A 21,124-nucleotide genomic window follows, 5' to 3' on the forward strand; every position below is an offset into this window, starting at 1 on the left:
ATGAAGACCTTTTAATCATTATATCTAATTAAAAAGTTAATCTGTAGGCTTCTCATTTTTAAGTTCTTTAAAATGCAACAAAGAGTTTTCTTTACAAAACCAGGAGACAAAAACATAGTTATTAGCTAACACAGCATCTATGGCAAAGCCAAAAAATGGAATTAAAGAATGTTGGCTCAAGCCGTTTTGAGGGAATTAGGAAAATTATAAAACCCTACCAAACCTTAGCCTTTATTGACCTGTTTTTAATACAGAAAAAACAATTATAGCACTGACAGGAGGGGATCAAAAAGTACTTGCCACCTAAGCCTCTTATATAAAGAGAAAAAATGGTCTTTGCGGCTCAGAGAATCTGCAGCACAACTCACTTTGCTAGAATGTGTTAAGCAACAATAGACCAATGAAGGACCTAGAATAGGGTTGTCTAGGTAGGTGAGTCACCAAGATTCAGAGGAATGAGCAGCCCTGAAAATCTATTTTACTTTTTATTTGAGTGCCCAAGTCTGAGTTTCCCTGTGTGTATCTGACATTCATGCAGTGCCCATGAAGGCTAGAAGAGGACCACCTCTGGCCCACAGTTGGAGTTACAGGTGGCTGTGATCTATCCAGTGTGAGTGCTGGGAGCCAAACTCAGGTCCTCTGGAAAAGTAGCAAATACTCTCAACCAGGAGTAATTTCTCCAGGTCAACACTTGAGCCATTTAAAATCACATTCCAAACCCTGACAGGGAAGGCAAAATAGGATTACTAATCAAATGCAGGAAATGTCTACCAGGCCTTGCTGAGTCACTCTGAGGGCAAGAAGTACAAGAGGTCAGTGAAGTCCCATTCATCCTGCAGTGTTCAAGCTTACACTGTAGGATGAGTGGGACTTCACTGAACTCTTGTACTTCTCATTTGTATATTAGATATTTGGAGAGACTGTGAGACGATTAAAGACAGAAAGGCTACATGACTTGCTGAATGGCCAAGTCTCAGGGAATGGCAACGACATTCATAACACTGTAGTGTGGTTTTATAAAAGGCCTCCTGGTTTTCATTAACAGGGACAACTAGCAAGATTATTCCCAATAACTGTATGCTCACTGCAAGGATACTCAATGTGGCTTCTTATCTATTAGTAAATAATCCTCAGTCAGGTCTGAGTACTCACAGTTGCAAAACAATCAACCAGGACAAGATGTCAACTCAGATCACACGGTCTTCACTGAGCAAAGGGAATGAGGCATCATCATAATATCAGATAGAGCTTTTTCTACAAATTTGCCAGAAAAGGGAGGATATGAGATTGATGAACTATCTGTGATAATTTTTGTCATATAGAGGTTACTTAGCTATCAAGGCCGTTGTTTATTTTTCAACATTTTGTATTCAAAGTGGATCCGTGATTGTCAATTTCATTGAGTTAAGAAATGCCCAGGAAAACACACTTTGGTGTGTTGTCTATGAAGACATTTTCAAAGAGGATTAATGGAAGGAAGAATGACATCACTGAATGGGGGAGGCACCACCTATAAGCAGAGGTACTGGACTTTATGCACATTATAGGAAATGATGGGAATTGTGAGGTCCTTGATTTGCTGTTAGTAACATGACTATATAGTCAGATATAGCTTCTTGACATTTTTTATTTACTTTAATGTAAAAGAGAGACAACAACCTATTATCACAGAAAATTTCTGGGGTTCAGAAATATAAAAATGCTTTGGGAATATTTATTATACTTTTGTAAGAGGGAAAAGGAATTCAGCATTTATTAACATCCACCAAAGAGCACCAGGTACATCATAAAAGGCCTTATACACTGGATCCTTAATAAACGAATCTCTTGATAAAGGCACATACCTATTTAGTGAGAAAGGAATGAGTAGAGAGACCCAATGAAAAGTATACTTAGGACCTTAAAACTTGTTATTTGTAGAGACAAACTAAAATCAATTTTTCCCATTTTCAAGGACAGCACTTATCTTCCAGATAACAGGAATTAGATGTTTGGCAGCACAATGATTTAAAAAGTAAGGTTTTAAAGTGTGTCACTTGCGCTTTGAATTCTAATGCTACCATTTACTCTGAGTTGTCAAGGTAATTGTAAATAGCATACACTCTTTGTATAGGAGTGTTTTCCTATCTACAGTTTGGGGAAAATAGGGATCAGTACATATATTTTATGACAATTTCTAGACGAATGTTTACACATAGTACATACCAGCATATGTGGAAGAGAGTTTGCACTGCCATGCTACCTATTACTAGTCTATCATTCCTTACAGTGCACTCAACTATCTAAGGATCTTATGATATCTTACAATTTATCCTGAATAGTTTAGACTAAAGGAGAATGCACTAAATATGCCTGTACACTTGCTAAAATGATTAAAAGATAGTTGGTAGAGCTCAGGTATATGAAATGAAAAAATATAACCAGAAACATATAATGTGAAAAGTTATGTCTATAATGAACACTAAATGGTCACATACAAATATACACATAAATATAATGATAGTAATTATAGAAGGAGATGTAATGAAATTGAGGAGATGGATAAGAGGAAGAGTTACAGGTGAAGAAGAGGAATGAAATTAAGTAAATATACAATAATACTATTTGAAATTTTCAAAAAAATTAAACACTAAACTTCAGTAAGAAAGGTCGAGGAATCAAAAAGTAACATTGTCAGAAGAGACTCAAAAGTGTGATAATTAAATGTATTATTGACAAATAATATGCACTCTAGCTTCTCTCCTAATTCTTCATTTGATGGCATTTATCTTTATTTTCATTTATATTCTGGAAACCAAATAAAATTCAACTTTGTAAATTCAGAGAGATCCAAGGGCTGTGTAAGAACAGCAGGCCAATGGGCATTAGGTACAACCTGTACAAATAGTTATCTAACTAGGCAAAGATTTTATTTCTTCATCTGTGGTATGAGACTGATATTTTCATTCTCATAGGGCTGTTGCATGGTTTATATTAGCTCCATCACAAAGATCATGATATTTCCTTTCAAGTTCCTGGTACCTATAAGATCATCATTAAAATAAGTTGCTGTCACTCAATTTTATTTCACTTAAGTATTGTAGAAAATATTCCATTTTTTCAACAACCACAAGGTTATACCAAAAGTGTCTAACATTTTGACACTGGATTATGACATTGTCATCTCTGAATGTGCTGGTTTGTATACACAGCTATTTTGGGACACGGGAAGACCAGAAGCTGCAGACTAGACATGCCTATTCACTAAACTAGTATCAGTGAAGTGAAGCTTCATAATGTCCCTTCTTCTCAGAAGCCTCACAGAGTGTATAAATTACAGAAGACAAGGAGAAAGGATGGTCTGAGATGTGGCAGATCATTCCTTATATCTAGGGTTTCTAGTGATGGACTTCCCTAATGGGATGCTATGAACAGGTTTCCCCATCTTCCTAAGAAGGGAACTAAATACTGCAGAAGTTAGAAAGAAGAAATTGGAAATGATCATCTCACTTTTTCCACATGAGCCAAGTGCCATTCTGGAGGCCAGTGTAAGGTGATATGAACAAGGAAGAGCCAAAATGTCTCTGCAGGAAAAGCTCACAACTTGACTGGGAGATAAGAGATGTCTCTGAACTGTTAAAAAGACATTTTGGCAATTGGTTGTTACAGCCTACTTTTATTATCAGTAATATGTCTTGTTTTCAAACCCCTTTTCAGAATGAGATGTCTAAACCATTTCTGTTTATGATTTTAATATAAAATATTTTATTTATTGACATCATTATACTTTCTAGAGAATGAATGTTTATGAATAGAGTATATAGTGGATTGAAGATATGGCCAATTTCTATGGCTAAATTAATAAGGGAAACATGGGAAGAAACTGGTTTTCAAGCAGGTCAGTGTGTAGACATATCTTAACTTCTCCATCACTCTAAGACTTTGGACTATATGATAGTAACAGCGTGGGGTGATTGAAGTATTTTGAACTGTAAAATGTTTGAACATTCTGCAGAGGAACAGGTAACTGAACACTTCCAAATGGTTTTAGGGTAGATGTGTTTCATTCTGAACTGGTTGTAAAAGATCAGTTTAAAGCCATTGGACTAGTCCACAGCAAGATCTCTGCAAGATGATTCAGCAATAGATTTTCCTCTCAATCTCCACATTTCCTAAAATTCAGTGGAAGAGATGACAGAGAAAGGTCATCACAGCTTACTGTGAAATCATAATGCAGAGGTCTTCTAGGGCCAGGGTTGTAAGGAAACTTCATGTAATGAGATCTAACAGGAGAAGTGTAAAGGAAGCCCAGCTGCTGCTGAGATGAAGAGATGATTATGTGGACAATCTAGTCCTCATCAGAAACAATCACACCTAATTTAAAAAACATTGTCTAAAAGACTAGCCAAATTATTTCTACTTGAACAAAAGAAAACAGAAAAAGATGACACAGGCATCTTATCTAATGTAATTTCTCTTTCCCAACCTGCATCACAGTCACCACCAGAAAGATCTTCATGCCAGCATGCCCCTATAGCAGTCTGAGGCATCAAACTCAAGGTTAGACAATATTTCCCATGACTCATCTACTCGGGCATTCCTTTAACTTGGCAGGAGGTACATTCTATAGGATACAAACAGACTAGAAGCCATTACTGCCACCACAGCTTCAAGTTTCACTCTGTGAGTTTTGGCTGAGGTTTATCCTGCTGAATAAGCACTCAGCTTTTAATATATCAAGGAGTGTAGGTTTACATCTTACAATTATTATGCAGCATTAATAATGAGCTAGCTTTTTATATCTTATTGTCCATGACATAAACTACACGAAATTTAGGAACACAAAACCACTCTTTTCAATGTGGCAATAAAGGACTAACAATACACAAAATATTATGGATATAATCTGCTGTGTTTTGAGGATGATGGATTATTCTTTGGGTAGAATATCAGTAGTCACTACACTGAACACTAGTCAAATTGACATTATCTATTTTAAATCAGCATCAATTTTCTTTCAGATTTAAAGAAAACTTAAAAAGCTGCTTTTATTTCATAATTTCTCACATTCATTCCTGTTATAATATCATAATTTATAAAGAAAAAATATTACCCCCCTTAAAAAATGGACCACAGAACTTCAAGTAAAGCTTTAAACTACTTTGAACACTATTTTGTTTCCACCCCCTTCTTGGAGCCACAGCATTTAAAGGAATCTATCAGTGGATTTCTGCATGGTGTGATGGCTCAAATAAGTTTATAATATGACCATTTTGTATGTATCATCTATGCAAAATATAAAGACAATATTAATATATGTGAGCTCTATAAAACTAGTATAGAATAGGGGATGGAGAGATGACTCTATGGCTAAAGATGTCACCCTTTCAAATGTGGCAATAAGGGCTTAAGAACACACTAGATATTATAGATTTTCCAGACTCTTCCACAGGACCTGAGATCAACCATATCAGGAGGCTCACACTGCCTCTTGCTCCAGGGAATCTGATGCTTTCTGGTTTCCATGGGCACCTACATTCACATGAACTACGTCCATACACAGATAAACACCTTCCTCCCACCCCATCATCATCACAATCATCAAGAAAAATTTTAAAAAGAGTAATCCTCTGGTATCAGAACCTGTGGCCAAAACACAAGTCTATTCCTTGCTATGGTATAAATTTCAGCAAATTACTTTGCTTTTAAAAGTCAATATCCTCATCTATAATGGATATAAGATGATCAACCTTACCTATTATGAAGTTCAACATAAATTAATAGAATTATATATGAAAAGTACTTAACTAAGCATAGATATTAATTAATTATAATATAAATCTGTAACGCAAAGCACCCATCATCATCAAATTCCTTGCTGTAAAATTATCAAGACATATGGGATACCCATTTTTCCTCATTATTCATCCATTACTAATTTTCCCCAGATTCTTTTTTAAAGGGGCTTACCTATAGACTCCTCTCTTTTTTATTTTGCACATGGTTTAGAGACTCACCGTGAATCATTGCAAGATGGCATGGTGAAACATGAGTCATGTTTTCATTTGGTCTAAATCCCTCATTTTATGGTTGACTGCAGACAATATGATTCTGCAACATGCCTAGGGTTATTCAAAGGCTACAGTAGCCCAGCTATTAAAGTTCAGGTCTCCTAATTTCCAGTCTGTATCTTTCCACTGACCTATTCTACTCATTCTCCTCTGAACCATAAATCTGACCATGACTCCAAAATTACAAGAGTCAGGTTACTTAACACAGCCTGCTAGGATGTGATTTCTGCTGAGCTTGGAATTAAAAATACAGTTTATGAACCGATCAGAAACAAAGAGCTGTTTAGAAAACCATTCATTTATCCTGTCAAGGACACTGACATACTGCAGTTTTCTATGATTCAGTTGTGATAGGATAATGAACACTCTGCCTACAGGCATTTCATGATGAGAGGACACTTTCAAACCTTCTGGTTTCTATATCTATTCCATCCATTGCTTCAGAATTGCTACAACAGAACTATATGTTACCCCTGGCTGAAGCTGGTTCCTGAATATATGACTTGACCATTGCTATCTTGAAATTAACTCAAATATTAAAGGGAGAAAAGATTTTATTTCAATCTTTTTTATTAATGTCATAACAAATATAACAAATACCAACCCCTAAAAGATAAGACTGAATAATACCACAGGTCTACAGCACTCTTCTTGAATCTTAACCATTGGAAGATGTCAGGGTTAATTTTAAATGGATTTAATTTCTTATTCTATCTTTCTTTCGGAGTTAGAGGAATTTTTGATGAAAACTGTGGGCCGTGTCCTATACATGTACCTATAATTTCATATCTGAACTCAAAAATAAAAGAAGAAAGGACAGAAATTTCATACTATAAAAATAGTACTATAACTTCCTGTAGGTGCTAACTTATTAGTGTCTTCTCAGGATCCCATTTAAACAATCTCTCTGCTGGTTATGATATTACATTTTTCATAATTATCATCTGATATATTTAATTGAGATATTCCATATATCCTCTTCATAAAACTATCAGAAGGAAGAGTTAATGTTAGAGCTAAAGTAGGAGGGAAGAGTTAACATCATAATCTGGTAAGACATAACCCACTTGTCATACTCTGAACACTACACAGTTTGATCCATTGCTTTGCACACAAAATGTATCTTCCACTCACATGACTCCCTTGGTCTAGGTATCATAATCTTTTTCACAAGAGACTTATTAAATAGCATTTCAATTACTCTCCTGAAAACTCAACATCACTATGTTCATTAAATTGTGGAGTGTCTTTCCATAAAGGTGGTTTGTCAATTTAATCTTACTGAAATAGCCTCACGACCTCTGAAGGCTCCGTGTCTCAAACTTACCTAGGTCTCCAAATTCCATCCCTTCCCTTCACATGTATACGTTCTTTTCTTCACACAAGCTTTCTTGCATTACAAGAATATATCACATGGATATAACCCTAGGGCATCTGATAACCCCTTTCTCTTATTTGTGATATCAACTCAGGCTCTTCACAGGGCTTCTTCCTTTACACTTCTTTCTCAGTTGTCAACTGAATTGTTTCCTCCCTATTAATTCCTTGACTCACTTTAACATCTATTTAAAGAAGCATTTTCTAACCTAATCACCACATCATATTGTCTTACTGGACCTTTAGTAATCCATCTCTATTTAAAGAGATATTATTTGTTAATTGTTCCCACTATTTACCTATTGTATTTATTGCTATGTTGTCAAGAATAGGGATAGAGGGTTTCATGTAATCCATGAGTTATAAATGTATGTTAGTGACTAAACAAATTAACACTAGTATTTATGAGTATGGGTATTTCTATTCATGGGACACCAAAATACAGATTTTTACATGTAGTGAAGATATATATATGTATATGTGTATGTGTATATATATATATATACATATACACATGTATGCACACATATTTATAAAATGTATATGTCAATATATTTGTATGTATATATATACATATGTATGTATATATATAATATATGTGTATGAAATAGATAATTATCACATGAATAGATCTATCCATACTCAAATGTGTGTGTGTGTGTATCTGAGTTAATTTCTTGAGTTTTGTATTCTCTTAAATGATTAAAATGATTATTTTGGGCTTTCAAGGGACACACTGTCGTTTGGGGAGCAATCACTGTATAAGAAGTTATTCTCTATCCTGCTTTGCCTAAAACAACATTATTCCCTCTCTACCAAGTTTTGAAAATATAGGATTTTTCCACAATTTACAAATTGTCAGCTTCTGTCTCAGCACTAGGGCCGAGGAATAAACACAGACTGATTTTACAACGCTTGTAGTGTGAGGGATGAGGCAAGCATGTAAACAGCCACAGTGCTAACTGAAAAGCAGGCGTCTGGACAACATTTACTGGGATCACAGAGAAAAGAAAGCCTCAGAAAAGATCCAGGAGAGATGATCCTTCAATGGTGAATGTGATTAAATCAAGCAGAGAGACAGTGTCCTTACAGACAGAGGGAAGAATTACCAGGAGAGTGCTTGGTGGCTTCTGGGATCAGAGAACAGTGGGTGATTGGTTAGGATCTGAGAGCACAGTGGAGTAGCTGGAGAGAGCTCTGAACTCATGTTTAAGACAAACTGAAGGAAAGTTTCATTGTTCTGCTAAGAAACACACACACACATACACACACACACACACACACACACACACACACACAGTTTGTAAGAAATTGTTTGTGAATCTATTTTCCATGATTTTAATTATCATAAAAAGCAGGGCATCATCGCACACAAAGGAAATATCTCAGGAATTTGACTCATCTCTTTTAGAGACAATGGACTCTGGGGAAATAGCCTTTGATAAGAAGGAAACAAGGGTTTGTTCTCACTCTGGCATGGACTCCTAACTGACTTTTCCAGACATGCTCACTTTGTCCACACATTAGCTTGTACTTAAAAGGAAGTGCCGTTTTAAATACTTTGTTTTTAAACCACTGAGTGATATGAATAGAGTTGAATGTTCAATGAAGAAAAATACCTCAGTGATAAATTGGGTAACAACAGCATTCACAATGGATTGAGGGGAACCAAAGGATACTAGCAATTGTGAATAGACCCTGGGTGTAGAAATTTTGCAAAAATGTAAATGTTTGAGATGCTCTGAAAATTAATTCTGTGTTAACCAATAGTGGTTAATTCTTGTGGGTTCTAGAGCTGAGGATGAGTCCTGATTTCAGCCCTGTCGGATCAGGACTACTGTAGGAGAGGCTTGCCTACAGGATGGGTGCGAAAGGAAAGGTATGAGGATAATCTGGAAGCCCAAGGTGCAGAGAGAACTGTTGTCACAATGCCGACAGTTATACTGCTATTCTGCTAAATTAATGGGAAATAATAATTGTAAGTCTTCTAGGAGCTCCCAGGCAGAGGAGTGCTTTCACAAGCTGAAAAGAATCTTGCTTCTAGATATATGCTCATTTCTCAACCTGTGTAACACTTTCTGCTTCCCTTTAATCTTCCTGTCCTAGAAGCCGAAGTGTCTCTCCAAACTAAAGATTTATTGGCCCAATAAATTCCTTCCTTCCTTCCTTCCTTCCTTCCTTCCTTCCTTCCTTCCCTTCTTTCCTTTCTTCTTTCCTGTCCTTCCTTCCTTCTTTCCTTCCTTCCTTCCTTTCTTCCTTCCTTCCTTCCTTCCTTCCTTCCTTCCTTCCTTCCTCTGATTCTATCTGTCTGTCTCTGTCTAGCCTCTGTCTCTGCCCCCCTTCTCTGTCTCTCCTAGAATAGCCAGAAGATATTTTGATAAAAGAAATCCACAGATTTTCAGGAACTCTAAGCTTTTTTTTAATATTCACAACAACAATCTAATAATAGTGTGTTTTTAATGACTAAAATTTTATACTATCATTCTATAATTCAATCCTATTGAAAGTCAGGGACAGAATTTCTGTACTTCTGCCTCATACTCATCTCACTCATATATAAATTTCACCAAACTCTTTTTTTGTTTGTCTTTTTGCTTGCTTGCTTGTTTTTCTTTTATTATTATTATTATTATTATTATTATTATTTTTATTATGTATTTCCATTTCAAATGTTATCCCCTTTCCTTTTTCCCCTTCTGAAAACCCTCTATCCCATCTAGACAAGGTTTTGTTGTGTGGCCTTGGATGTCCTGGACCTCTGTAGACCACGCTGGGCTCAAACTCAGAGATCTGCCTCCCTCTGCCTCCTGTTTACTGGGATTAAAGGTGTGTGCTATTACTGCCTGGTGTCACTCTACTCATAGCTAACCACATTAAATGGGGAAATTGTCCCAATGGCTTTCTCCACAGCTATTTCCTCAAGGTTTTTTTTTTTTTAACTGTTAACTTAATGTCTATGTGGACTCTTCAGTAAACTCTCTAGATACAAGGAAATAATCCGTGTATACCTGCCTGATATATTAATGACCACCACAGCTCTCACTCACACAAGCTTCCTTGCCTTGTTTCATTGTGTGAAAAGACAAAATGGTCAGCCCATTTCCTTCCAAAGGACAGACTCAAGAAAAGGCCATAGTGACAGGAAAGCAAGCATAACTTAGTGAAGTATAACCTATGTTCCTAGGTTTGGAATAGTTGGAAATTTCTGTCACTGGAATTCTTTAACAGAAACTGCTCTCCTTTATTCATTTATTCATCTATCCATGCGCACTTCTCTTATCCATACAATGGATCAACAAGACATGTTTTAAACTACTATTCCAGGAGTTAATAGAAAGAGCTATGCAGAGTACTATAGTCACCTACAATGGAACAGAACATGCTTCTCCTAATTAACAAAGAAGTCAAATTAAATTATCAGTGGTATGCCCTTTTTATCTTACCAGATTCAAAAAGAATCTTATAAAGGTTAAATTACTAAATGCACAGGAGTATAGACACATTCATATGCTCCCTTGAAGGCAGGGTTATGCATATCGAAACCTCTACAGAAGTAATTTGGCAAATAATTCTAAGCTATGTGGGACAGGAATCAGTCTCTTGTTTTTCATTGATTAACATAGTGCTTTGGGGTGTGGGATAGTTCAATAATTAATTGTTAAGTAAATATTGATGGAAGGACAGTGCAAATAACATGAGTTTTAAAAAAATTCATAACCTTTCACTTAGCAATAGCAATCCCTTTCTGAAAACTCATCCACCATGAGAAATGGGGTCAATGTCCCATACACTCCAATGAATTCTTCAGTCTTCTTTATAGTGAAGATTTAAAAAAAAATATCTTCCAAGATAACTCAAATATCCAACAATATGGGTTTATTCAGGTAAAGAGTCTGGGCAGTTATTAAAACTTACACCAATAAAAATAATCTTTAACATGGGAAATGTTGACAATATGTTTTTAATTAAAAAATTACGATTCAATTTCTTCTCTCATTTTAGCTTACCAGTCACTTTTTAAACATATGTGGCTGCCAGTCTCGTGTTTTTATCTGATTCTTAAGTGTTCAGACAAGTAGGTCTGTTTCTTATGCCTTTTATCTGGATCTTTAATTTATGTTTGAGTGTTTGTTTTGTCCTATTCCAAAGTATTAGTTTTGTTTTATCTTATTATATTTTATCTTATTATTATCTTTTAGAAGACTGTTCATTTTCTAATGAGAGAGAAATTGTGTGGATCTTAAAGGAAGGGGACATGAGGAGAAATGAGCAGGAGAGAGGAGAAATTGTAATCAGAATATATTATGGAAAAAATCTATTTTATTTTCAAAGGAAGAAAACATATATCAACTTCCTCATTTCGTTCATAGAAATATGACTATGATTATCTACATTTATTACCAGGCAAACAAAAAATAATATATTCTCCACTGAAGATACATTCACAAACATAAAAATGGCTAGAAAGTAGGGCTAGGAAAGGGCTCCATCGGTAAAGTACTTAAAATACTTACAGTATACGCCTATAGAGTTCCCAACCTAGTACATGTAAAATGTCAGATGTGGCACTGTGCCTTTTAACCTAGCACTGAGAAGGTGGAGAGAGACTGATTTCTGGAGCCCCGGGCCAGCAGTTTATCCTACACAGTGAGCTCCAGATTTAAATGAGATCTTATCCCAAAAAGAAAGAAAGACACTGATGTCTGGACTCCAAAGACTGCCCACATGTGCACACGCATGCTGCAGAAGGCATAGGGAAGATTGTGAAGGTATCTTAATGTCAATAATGATCAACTCTGGGTGAAATTACCGAAGATTGTATTTTTAGTATCTTTAGGTCATAAAATGTTTACTATGAATTTGTATCATTTCTCTAAAAGGAAAAAATAAGATTAATTTAAATTAGTAAGGCATATTTGTTAAAAAAGAATATATTGCTAATTACTTAGATTTTATTTTTACTTGATAAATTATGTAAAATTAAAGGTTAAGTACCAAAACAAGCACTTCAATTAAGGACAAGTACATGAACTTAATGGTAGAGACTAAGTTAAATAGATCAAAGAAATGATAGATCACTATGTAAGCAAAGTCAACAGACACATAATTTTGGGTCTGAGGAATAATTACATCATGGATAAACAGCTGCAGTATCAGTGTCCACAGCTCAGAAGAACCACAGACTGTCACGATGAAGTTCAAGGACGTGGTATTCATGGCCGTGGCTTTCTAGTGTGTGATGTTAGCTAAAGTTCTTCGAGTATTTATTTTTATTCATAAAAATGATGGGGGAAAGTGATTAGAGAATCTGCCTCGCAGTCTACAAGGTAATATTCTAATAACACAGGATGCCACATTTAAGATTTTTAAGAGCTAAATGATTGAAGAGGATTAGACTCAAACTAGACTAAACTGATAGGTTTAGTCAGGCAGGAAGGGACCACCTGTCAGCAGAAAACAGAAATCAGCTACTCCAGGCAGAGGTCAATGGGCTGTCTGTAAATTAATTTTATTCATTCGGTCATTACTTTGCATACTATCTGTAGCTCTTTGTGTGTTATAACCACAGAGCTGAACAGCTGAGAAAGACTCCAAAGCCTCAAAGTACCTAAATAATTATTACCTAAGTACAGAGAAAGCTGCTCATTCCATGTTTTTAGCCATTAAAATATATAAAACTGTCCTGTGCAGGATGTAATTGGTCTGCAGTCTGAACTTTGCTGACTTCTTGGCTATTTGAAGTTTGAGTTAAAAACACACAACAGTTTTAAATGTCAAAGCCAGTGGTACTGTTCTTATAGTGTCTAATGTTTCCATTACATAATAAATATATTGTAACTCCAAATGATAGATGTAGATAATATAGTGGCACTGCATGTACATTTTTACAAGGCGCAAGAATTGAAGTGAAAATGAGAAAAAAAGTTAAGTAAATAAAAAGACCACCATTTAAAGAACTGCTTTCTCAGTACATCAGCATGAAGACTCTGTTATTTTAAATGATGTATTGAAAGTGTCAAACGCTTACATGTTATGATAACAAATAAATGTGGATTTAAATGGGATAACAAGATGGTGTGTGTGTGTGTGTGTGTGGGTGAGAGAGAGAGAGAGAGAGAGAGAGAGAGAGAGAGAGAGAGAGAGAGAGAGAGAGAGAGAAGATTAAAGGAAATAATTTGGTGTGTAGAATATCTAAGGTAAAATTATAGATAATTGAGGTAGACAAAGTAAAATGCTCATGTTCTTACAAACAAATAGGTCTTATTTTTTAAACTTAGTTCTAGTATTTAAAAAACTGTTTTATATGAAGCTTATAGTTGAGGAGAAATAAGCTAACCTTGAGTTGACCATGATGCCATATATACATGTAGCATATATATGTGGGTATACATTTTTACCCACAAAATGCAAGCTTTCATGATTTTATGTACTAGTTAAAATTAATTAAAAAATAAATATAGGCGTGCTAGAGAGGCAGTTTTCAGGATATTGTGTGTGTGTGTGTGTGTTAATCTAGCTGCCTTTTCTATTCTATAAAGGGAATACCTCTGATTTCTAATCCTTCAAAATTCAATTCTGTGATTAAAAGCGGGCACTGATAGATATCACATGAATCTGGAGGTGGAGCAGCAGCTGGGCACTATGCCAGCTTGCTGCTTTTACAGAGGACCCACATTCACCTCTCCTCATCCATGTCAGGTGCCTCACCATCACCTGTAACCCGAGCTCCAAGGGAACCAAAGCTCTCTTCTGGCCTCCATGATCCCCAACAGAAATAAAAATAAGTAATTAAAAATTATAAAATATAGCAGCATCAGGGGAGAAAGTTAAGTGCCAACTCAACCCTGGTAGCCGAACCAGAGTAATATTCAAATTAGTAGACTAAATAATCTCAGAGGTGGTACACTGTAATCATGCCTGAGGCCCTGGTTTGATCCCGAGCTACTACAAAGCAGTAAGTGTTTGAGCTGTATGCTAGTTTCAGAAACACATGCTTAAAATGTGGTAGTGGTGATGATGATGATGATGGTGATAAAAGAAAAAATTTAAAATAAGTAGCACCTATGACATATTACATCATGGGTCTTTTTAAGGCATGAAATCTTTTAAAAATAATTTATCAATGAAATTTGATGAGCTCCTGAATTTCATGTTTCTACTAATTTAAAGTATTTAGTTATAGATCCTGTGGTCACATTTCAATTCCTTGTGCACTGGTAGCTTAAGTTAATGACGCAGTATAGCATATTTCAAAATGATTAGAAGAAAGGCTTTTAAAATGTTCTTATCACAAAGATATGATAAATATTTGGGATGGTGGGCATGTTAATTAGCTGCCTAGTCCACAGCCCATTTAAAGGTCATATTGCACATCCCAAACACACATATTTACTACTTGCCAGTTAATAAAATAAAGTATAAAATAAACAAAATCAAGGGATGGATCTAGATTTACGTGAAGAAGTCTCAAAAAAGTTCAGTTGCACATCTACTGATAAAACCTATGTGTGCAGATCAATATTGAGGAGGTCTATCTAGGATGCTACTACCTGTATCAAAAATGTCCCTACGAGAAACAGAATCATCATAAGGCTAGATTCAACAAAATGGCAAATAACTCAATAAATATAATAGGATTAAGTACAAAAGTCCCCTAATATATACAAGAAATGTGATTCTAGAAAATTGCATTATTAATAAACCTTTTCAAGAACATTCTGCATATATTCATAAGACTGAGCTTGATTTTAGGTTTAGGTAATGCCTTTTGGGATAGTTTTTATTAATATCTAGTATAAGTGCATCTAGCATCCCTGGTTTCCTACTTCTAAATGTCAGTCAAACATTCCAAACACTGTCAATACAAAAGCATCTTCCTGCATGTCAAATGTTTCCTAAGCCAGAACTAATAGAATATGCTTGTGGTCTCAGCAATTAGGAGTATGATAGAAGCAAACTACAATGTGTTATAGGGTAACCTATCCCACAGAGCAAAACTATGTGCAAAACCAAACCAAAACAAACCAAACTAAACCAAACCAAACCAATCTAAAATAACCATAAAAACAAACAAAAACCATCACAATAAATAATGTTTTCTAGTAGCTATCATGTTTTTCTGAACCACTTGTTCTACTTCTTAGTAAAAATCACATTTGTGTATTAATATAAAATTTTTTGTTCAACTCCCAGTAACTTGCATGCCTAATAACTTTTCTGGCCGAAGTCCTCATAAAGATGAGTGCAGAGGGCTGAGTAGGAGAGTATCTCGGAACAGTAAAAAGATAATTCAATTCTGAGTTCAGAAACCCAGGCCAAGTCTGCCACAAACTCAATGACCTTGGGTAAGTCTCCTAACTTTTCTAGGCTTCAGTCTCTCATTTGAAAAAAAAATCAATTAGGTGGCTTTGAAGTTCCCATCCAGTTCTGACATATCCATAAAGCAACTAGAAGCATTTCAGTGAACAACACAGAAGGAATAACAGTAGCAAATCAAGGAACACGAGAAAGAGTAAAGTGGACCATGGAGATGGTATCAGAGAGACATGTGAGTATTAGCTGTTGGTTCTTTATCTGCCTTTATGCATAGGCAGATAGAAGAAATGTGTGAAAGTCATAAACACAATGTAAGATACTACATGGGGACTAAAAATAACATCTCCACAGACTTCTACTTTGCTTTTATATTTTGACCAGCTGGCCCCAGTTTCCCCTCCACACACACAGCAGACCAAAGACAATGGGAGGATGGCACAGATTAATGAGGCTGGGGAAAGTATCTCATTGTGCTGCTGTCTGTGCTCATTCTCTTCAATGCTTCCACTGAGCACTGTCCTTACCCTTGATGAGTTAGGGCAAGGATCTGAAGTCTTTTCTAAGGATTCCTGAGATAAAGAAATAATGCAGAAGGGGAATGTGGCTTCTACATTTTGAAGCCAGTTCTCCTCCGCATGTTTACACCTCTGAACCTTTACAAAATTTCTAGTAAATTGGGCAGTTGTAGAGGTCTATAGTGTGTGTAGTGATGGTAGGTGGTTGGAGCTACCACCCAGGGCCTAAAACAATTGCAAATGTCAGGTGTAGTTGAAAGACTATGGGAGCCAAATACATCTATGTGAAACTAGGCTCATGCAATTTAGTTACGTGATTGTAACTAACTTACTCTGAGATGCAGTTTCTATAGCATAATATGGGGATTAGAATAGGATTTTGCCAATGTTAAAGGAATACTGAAGTGCTAAGGCCCGTAGTTCAGTGTGTCACCCACAGGGTATCACAAGTACTCAGAAGACACTACAAAACATTTGTTCTCCTTCCTGCCCTCTGTTGAGTGTCTCCTTTTGCTGGCCTGTGGAGAGGGCTTTGCTGATGTCAGTATCGAGTGATGTGGCTAGCAGGGGTGTTCGGGCTGCCACAGGAACTTTCTTTCTTGACTGGTGTTTCCCCTCCGCAGAGTGCCTGAAGTTTCCCAGAAATTAAAAAAAAAAATAAGCCTCATTCTCTTTGATAAGGAGAAGAAAGTGTTTGCACAAAGAAGGCAGAGACCTAAAAGATGTGAGATATTTCTGTTTGGGCATAAACTGAAGCTGAGATTCAGTGTTGGGAAGTCTTGCTTCTTGGATTAAAACATCATTCATTCAACGTTGGTCAATTTTGAGTTGCTATCAAAGAATCGTTGAGGGAGATTTAAATTTACAGGGCTTGGCTGAATATTTCAAATGTAGTTCCCCTCCCCAGCGGGAGGGGCTGCAAAATCCCCTAACTTCTGTCAACTTTTGACTGTAAGGCTATGAGAAAGAGTCTTCTTAATATAATCATATTTGACCTGCCCTCCTCCCCTACCCCATCTCATTTTCTCTCTCCATGCACAGTTATAAATTCCTGAGAACTCTGAAGGACACAATGTCGCACCAGTGGAAATGACCAATGCCAAAAATTTCTGGACAATTGCCTGGCTTAACCTTCATCATTAAGAGAGATGTAAAGTTATAATGAAAGGGCAGCAGGCAGGAAGATAGGAAGTTCCTCAGGTTAAGAAGATAAAATCTATGAAATCACTGGTAGCAATAAATACCATGTGCTGACAATTAGGCTCCAGTCTCCATGCCTGTATCTTTATAGGAATCGTATTCAATTCTTATTTTCTTTCTCTGCACCATGACTTTCTGATGCTCAGTTTTACAGAAGAGATAAATGATGTTTACGGATATTAAGCAGTTCACACAGAATCTGTATGCTCAAATTTAGTATTGTCTGAAACTAAAGTGCAAACTTTTTCCAGAGCACCTTCCATAAACTTATGAATATTGATTGGCAAAATGAATAAATGCTTGGGCTAGGTAGATTTTTGTGAACTTGACACAAACTAGAGTCATCTGAGAGGAGGGACCCTCAATGGAGAGAATGCCCCCATAAGATCAGCATACAGGTAAATTTGGGGGATATTTTCTTGATAACAAAAATATGAATGGGGAAGTTAGAGGAGAGTGGGAAGCAAGAATAATTTTGAGAAAAAAATTTTAACTCAAAAGGTTTACATCTTTTCATCAGCTTAATAAACACATTTGGTTCGTCAAGATTCATTCCAACTTAGTCCAAGTAGTAGCACCTCCACAGAGTCCTTACTATTTACATGTCCTCTTCCTCGTGAGTCAAGAAAATGGAACAAAGTGAAATGAGAGTATAATAGCAGCACTGATTGTAGAGTTATTTCCTCATCAACAATATTCATTTAGCCTTTGCTAGCTAAAAACACAGTGGTACATGATTTATATGTACAATGCTAATCATTCCTTACCACAGCCCAAGGAAGTAGGCTCTATTTTAAATTGCCATCTTGCAAAATGGAAATGATGGTTTTTAAGAGAAGTAGATTCTTTTCTAAAGGGTGTCTTGCCATCTTACTCTTCTGCAAAACCTCTGCAGCTAAGATGCACAATTTAGAAACTGCCACATTCCTTGGAACTCTCTGGTCATGGTATAATTACTAAAAATCTAGACCATGATAAAAGATGGACTCTAATGCAGCAGGGGTTTACTTTGTTTCCTAGAATGTCCACAAGGTATGACACAGAATTAGATCATAGGCATTCAGTATATACTAGTTGAATAAACTATGAATGGTAGAGAAATTAGGAAAAATACATATAACTATGATTTCCAAGCTTCCATGGTGCTGTTGTGTCTCTAAATTTCAGCCTGAAGCAGGAAGAAATGACACAGAAGCAATGGTGAACATGTTTCTTTTCAAGACTGGCACTAATATTGGAGACATGTGTTACAGAATTTACTTCCATTTTGTTCTACCTATTATTATTATTATTATGGGTGTATTAACTCTTCAGATTCAAATGGAATGACAACTTATTTAAGAAAAGATAAATCTACCTCTTAGAACAACGAAGAAGCAAGAGAATGTCAGAGTCTTGTTAGTATTATATACCCCCAATAATGGGAAGTTGGCAAAGAGATTTGGGAGGAAGTCAAATCATTTTCATATTATAGCAGCTGAAAATTAGGCTGCGTGATTTTCATGCAATACAGTAAATATGTTCAAGAATATGATCTCAGCTCCCAAACATTAAGATCATTTTACCCACTTTTGTTCAGAGGTGGGTCACTGGGTTATTCTAAAGCATGCACCATCATTTTCAAAATATTACTTTTGGTGTCATTAGCAGTCACCCTTGGTATTGTGACATTTTGAAACTTATTTATGTAATTAAAGAGTAAAATAGTATTATAAAACTATCAAAATAGATTTATATTTAACAGACATATGCATGAGCATACACATACATTCTTGTGTTTGCAATAGTATACAGTCTAAGAACTACAAGGGTACATAATGAATGATTCAAGACATATATGTGCACATGTTTCAATTTCAGCATATTTCCTTTCCTAAATGATAAGGGAAATGTTTTAAATTAGGACTTATTTCAAGTGAAATGGAAATGAAGCATTCTTTGGAAAGTATGCTAATATTTTCCCAGTGATAAATTAAGAATGATATAGAATATTAATTTCTCTATATATAAAGCTACATACATGTATACATGAATATGTTTATATGCATATATGAAAACATGTACACAATAATATATAGCATATGTATAGGATAAACAAATAGTTAAATTTTAGAAACATCTGTATGTGTATTTTAAATTTATGCACATTCATGAATTACAGAGTTGAAGTTATTCTATTTGGATGGGTAGAGAAAAGGGGAAGGGAGAACAATCAGTCTAGCATGGAACTTTTGCAGGTCTGAGATAAGAAAAAGTGAAAAGGAGGATTCTTATGAGCAAAGACTGTCACTGCAATGCTTAAATGATATGGGAAAATAACTCCCACACAGATGTACATTATGCTAGTCAATAATAAAGTATATGTGAGTGACAAGACATGTATATGCTAAGGAGTAAAGGAGATTGGGGCTGCTTCAATTTATTGCCTTCTCATATGTCACTGACTCCTTAATTACCAGTGCAGAGTCTATATCAATCTCTTAAAGCATTAACTGGTTATAAATTTCAGATAAGCAGAAGCTGATTTTTGGTTGAAAAGGGAGAAAGTTTTTCTTTGCTGGAGCATATATTAATATTTTTGCTATGTTGTTATTACAAGATAGTTTTAAAGATTTTTGTTTGGGAGATGATCATTTATAGAAATAAAACCATGTTACTTCTTGAATAAAAAAATTATTCAAGTGATAAAACAAATTTGATTTCCCTATGCAAAAATCACAAGCTATATGTTATTAGTAAGTTTCTCTTCTTAGGAAAATTAAATGAAACCTATGTACAGTTAAAGGTTAAAGAATATTAAACCAACATTTTATCAAAGACCACACATAATCATCAAAATTGTCAGGACTCCTTATTCACTTTAGAGTTCATATTAAGTTTAAAAATTGACAGCATTTCCTGACACTAGGTTCCATTTAAAGCTGAAGTGGTTGCTAAAACAAGAACTGGATTCTGTCTTTCTAAATAAAGCTTCTAATTTCCTACCAATGAATCAAAAAGGCATGTGCTTGGCCATGAATACATAATTATACTACTAAAAAATAGTGATGTATGGCATTCTTGGAAGTACTTAGGAAAAACTATTATCGAAATTAAAACCCCCTCTACATCTCTTAGATCATAATACTTTATTCATGATCAATGTCTACTTCTCAATTATATTAAAAATATTGAAATTAATATTTTCCCTGCAAAATCAGCTTGTTCTTTCTAGTGCATATTTAAGAATACTCTGCTTTGAATTATGAAGGTGACTACAGGTGCGTTTTCTTTATATTTACAGCATTTGCAAGAGTTGCTCCCCACCTTTATAGAAGCAGTATGTAAGTTCAATTTATTTCTATTGAAAGTCTAGTAATTAAAGAGCAAGAGAAATTTAGGAATCAAGTTAAACAAATATGCATATGTTCAGAAAGGCATTATAGGAGAAATGATTGTAGTCCTAATACAAATTATCTCATTGCTACTCTATGATTAAATGTGTTTCTTTTCTTTTTTTTATTCTAAATATGATTACCCTCCCTCATGTTTCCATTTAGTCTTTTCATTTGTAAAATGAACTGTGCAGTAGAAACAAAATTTCTCCTCCACAACTGAAAAGACACATGGTATCATAAGAGTAAAACCAGTGAAACACACATCAAGCCTCTCTTCTGATGGAAAAAT

The 21,124-nt window shown here is 35.4% G+C and overlaps 1 protein-coding gene across 7 annotated transcripts in view; it reads right to left on the minus strand.

The window, feature by feature from the left end:
* Dlg2 (discs large MAGUK scaffold protein 2) overlaps window positions 1–21,124 on the minus strand; it is a 1,203,331-nt gene that overhangs the window by 759,421 nt on the left and 422,786 nt on the right. The window lies entirely within an intron of this gene.

The sequence above is a fragment of the Apodemus sylvaticus genome, chromosome 1 (assembly GCF_947179515.1).
Source record: "Apodemus sylvaticus chromosome 1, mApoSyl1.1, whole genome shotgun sequence".
NCBI classification, from domain to species: domain Eukaryota; kingdom Metazoa; phylum Chordata; class Mammalia; order Rodentia; family Muridae; genus Apodemus; species Apodemus sylvaticus.